Source organism: Acinonyx jubatus, chromosome B3 (assembly GCF_027475565.1).
Source record: "Acinonyx jubatus isolate Ajub_Pintada_27869175 chromosome B3, VMU_Ajub_asm_v1.0, whole genome shotgun sequence".
Classification (NCBI taxonomy): Eukaryota; Metazoa; Chordata; class Mammalia; order Carnivora; family Felidae; genus Acinonyx; species Acinonyx jubatus.
This window is the reverse complement of record NC_069386.1, coordinates 72,569,590-72,574,038: the sequence shown is the minus strand read 5'-3', so window position 1 is coordinate 72,574,038 and position 4,449 is coordinate 72,569,590.

Sequence of the window (4,449 nt, the reverse complement as noted above, 5' to 3'; positions counted from 1 at the left end):
ACTCACCACACCATACCACCACCAAGCCATCTGTGCTCTCTCCTCCTGGCTCAGCCACCTTCTTTCACTCGCCTTCGCCCTCATACCAAAACGGGTGCAATGTTTTAAAAATATATATACATGTATATTTTAAAAAGCAACTTAAAAAAATTTTTTTTCTTTGGGAATGTCCTGTCCTTCTGAGTCTGGGTCCTCGGTGCCAATATTTATGGCAAGCAGAGGGAGGGGACCCTGTCCTCAGCTGGTGCCCATGAATCCCATGCCAGGGAGGAGGGGTGGCTGGGGTGGGGTGGGGGTGGGGTGGGGTATCGGGAGAGCTCTCTTCTCTCTGCGCCTGTGGTGGTTTCTTTTTTTTTTCTCCTCTTCCACTTCCGGAGCAGATTCAAATAGATCTAGAGCCTTCCCCACCCCCAGTTCCCAGGGCCCCTGTGCCCTTCTCTCCCTGCTTTTGATTTTATTCCTTGATCACCCTTTCCTTTTTTTGGTGTGCGTGCGTGTGTGTGTGTGTGTGTATGTGTGTGTACGTACGTGTGCGTGCGTGTGAGTGTTTGCATCCATGGCGGTGGGCACTGTGCCAGCCACCACACAGCCATCTGCGATGCCTTCTGCAGCCTCCGCTTTCTCCTTGTCCCCTCCAGCCCCCAGCTCCCCAGCACCCCAGCTCTCCACCCCACCCCGTCATTAATTAGCTACTGAATTAATTAAATCGTGAATGCTAATTAACATTCCTACAGGGCACGCTGCCAGGCTGGGAGGGCAGCGGGGGTGTGAAGAGGGGATTGGGAGATTGGGATGGGGGAAGAGGAAGGAGAGCCAGTCTGCTTAGAAGAGCAGGGGGAAGATGAAAAGAACCCAAGAAGGATGGAGGAGAAAGAGGGCAGAGTGATGAGACATGAACACGGAAAATGGGGTGTAAAAACGGAGTCCAAAGGAGAGCAACCCACCTTTCCTGCCCAAATAAGACAGAGCCAATTCTTCTCACCAAGCTTACCTTTCCGTCCCAGGACGTATATATTCCTAAGGTGAGGGACTCTGGCAGCTTTCTTCCTGTCTCTTATAGAAAATTAACCCCAAACCAGAGAATCAACAGCTACTACCTGTCAATCCAGCCACAGTGATCCTCAGACCAAGCCACCAAGAGGAAGCTCTGGGCTCAGAGGAGCCCATGTTGACTTGTCTGTCTCTACCTCTCAGATATTGAGGTAAAGGGGGCAATCTGTGAGCATCTGCTGCAGGGAGGCATGGGGGACTGACATGGGGAACTGTGAGGGGTGTCAATTCAATGGGAATTCAATAGCAATTAGCAAAAATCATTGGCACTGCCTGCAAGGCTGCGCTAGGGAGACTGTGACAAAAGACTGACTGCCTTTGGGATTCCAGAGGAGGAAGAGTGGAAACACTCCTTCCCATCTTGAAGGTCAAGAATTTGTGGAAAAAGGGAGTAAGGACCATCTAACTTGGAGTTGTTGCTGTTTTTAAGGGTTGTTGCTCCTTAGAAAAGTGGATCCCACGATCAAATTTGTTTGGGAAATTCTGTTTATTCCCCCTTTAAGAAATTCAAAATGCATATTGGTTCGTTGATGCTCTGAGAAGTCCTGAGAAAAAAGAAAATGTTAAATGTGTTTAACCCAGATACTCAAATTCATTGGGCCATGGAACCCTCATTTTATATTTTCTAATTTAATTAATTCTATTCACACAGAAGCAGTGCTCCACTTTGGGGAAAGCTCTATCAAGTAATTAGGCATGGCTCTGGCCTGGAAGCTGGCAGACAGACTAGCTGGTCCCAGGTCAGCTGAATCCCAACAGTCCACAAAGAAAGGAAGAGCACCTAGGCTCTAGTCTTCTGAATGTGATGCTCATGATGGAGCTCATGATCCAGCTCATGATGGAGAAGCCATAACAATCTTTAGCACCATAGACTTACACTTTCAGAGCTGGAAAGAGACCTTAGCAACCATTCCTTAATTTTACAACAGAAGCAACTGAGACTCAGAAAGGTGAAGTGATTTGGTTAAGATCACAGAGCCACTAGATGACAACACTGACATTAGGACCAGAATTTCCTGACCTTTAGAATAGGAGAGGACTTAAAACTCTAGGACCAGCCCGACATAGGATTTATCAGTTACATATACTCTTAAAGAGCTTCACCCAGACTCCTTCTCTCTGTTGACTAAGGCCCAGGCCTAGTCTTTTCCCCCCGTTGCCCCCTCTCTTCACCCCCACCTTTGGAACCCTGCAGCATTTCCCTGCCTCTGGAGAGTCTAACCTATCTTTCTGTGGAAGTGGGGATGGGGGCAGGAGTTTGTGTTTTACAAAAGCTCCCAAGTGCTCCTGATACCCTGGATTCAGAACTTGTCTTCTAGGGTGCCCTGTCCCTGCTCCCCCCTACCCCCATATACTATTGCTTTCAACCCAAAGATTCTACTCTCTCATGACCTTAACCTTATTCTGGTCAAGAAACCCCAAATGCCTCCTGGGACATTTCCTACTGTATTCTTAGCAACGTTCCCTTTGCCTCTCCTTCTCACTTTGGCATATGGAGTCCCTGAGGTCACTTAACTTCTCCATCAGAGTCTTTGAGAGGGCAGGCTGTCTTCAAGTTGCAGGGATACATGACTCACTAGTGAGGAGACCCTGGAGCCAGCTTCAGAGACCTTCCAGGACCCACAGCCTCCTTGAGCTTCTGAACATCCACCCTCCTGCTACAGTGTGAGCCCCTCTTTTCTTGCAAGGCCCTTCAGGGAACTGGAAACAATGGAGAAAGGTGGAGTCCAGCTTATTTCAAATGTCGAAGAACATTACTGAATTGCTTTTGCTTTCTGGGTCCTATATGTGAAATCCATCCCACTTCACACCCACCCCGGCCCCAACAACTTCACAAGACTGATGACTCTCTTCACAAGATACTCACCACCCCCATTTTAAAGAGAGAATAGCTGTGAAATACAAGTTTGATTTGCCAAAAAAGATTTACATCCAAATATCTGAGAATGGGGCACCTGGGTGGCACATGCACATACTCTCTCTCTCTCTCTCTCAAAATAAATGAATAAACATTAAAAAAAAATATCCAGGAATGATAAGGTCCTTCCTTTGGAGCTCTAAAAGTCTATGAACACACCCGCTAACCCCATCTCCTCCTTTCTTCCCATGTTTCTGACAGGATAACCCTTTGGCCCTGGGCTGACAGAGCCACTTGAGTGTGACCCACTGTCCACCTGCTAGCTACACCTCCAGCTGAGGGACCATCTAATAAAGGGAGGACAAAGTAGAGTCAATTACCCAACTAGACAGCCAGAGGTAAACTTAGATGTTCTCATAGGACACATTTTTAAAGAAAGCATTTTGGGGCTGCTTTTATTGGGTGCCATCTTTGTTAAATTACCCCCTCTCAGTGGTCAGTGACAGAGGCCAAAGTCTAGCTTTCCAGTGTCAAGGATTTCAACCCGGTTCACTTTCCCTTCTGGAGCCTGTTTTACCTCTTTAACACCCAGGCACCAAGCCACTGTCAGTAGCAGAAGCTCTCCAGAGCTGCGATATAAATGATGATTATTCTATTATCAAATAACATTGCCAAGCCCGGCCGGCTCCCTACAATGGTAGTGGCAGAGGCAAGCTACAAAATTCAATATTGATAAACTGTATATTGTCTTCTAGAACCATCACTCTGCTTGACAGCTACTCTCTTAAGCTTTCCACCATTAGTGGCAAAGAAGAGGGAGATATGGTTAGTGATGGCCCTGGGGGGCAGGGAAACTAGGCAGAGGGAAAAACAAAGGGGCCCAGAAACTTTGGGGTAGATGAAGTCCTCAGAGCCCACCCCTTCTACAGCCCCCAACATGAACCAGCCTACTTTGACTCCTCAGGCTCTGTCCTGACTTGTTCTTCTGGAGGGTTAGTCTTAAACAAAGCTGTCTAGAAAAGTCTAACAATGGCGAACAGGAAAGGGGCCTATACTCTAGTCCCATCTCTGCCAGGCTTTCAATGGCACTTAACTTCCCAGTATTTGCATTAAAGAGAAGGGAATGTACCTAAACTTCAGTCCAGCATTAACCTTCTCTAATTCAACTGTTTAGCACATCTTCTAAGAGAGCAAGCACATTTCTGGGACACCTAGGTGGCTCAGTCGGTTAAGCAGCCACTTTGGCTCAGGTCATGATTTTGCAGTCCATTAGTTTGTGCCCTGCGTCAGGCTCTGTGCTGACAGCTCAGAGCCTGGGGCCTGCTTTGGATTCTGTGTATCCCCCTCTCTCTGCCCCTCCCGGACTCATGCTCTGTCTTGCTCTGTCTCTCAAAAATAAATAAATGTTAAAAAAAAAAATTTAAAAGAGCACATTTCTTTTAGGGCCTGACACCCAAATGGAAACAGGGTCATAGGACTAAGTTTTCTAGGAAAACGGTTTAAGACCTTGAGCCCTAGATCTGCTCTCCACACCAGGGCCT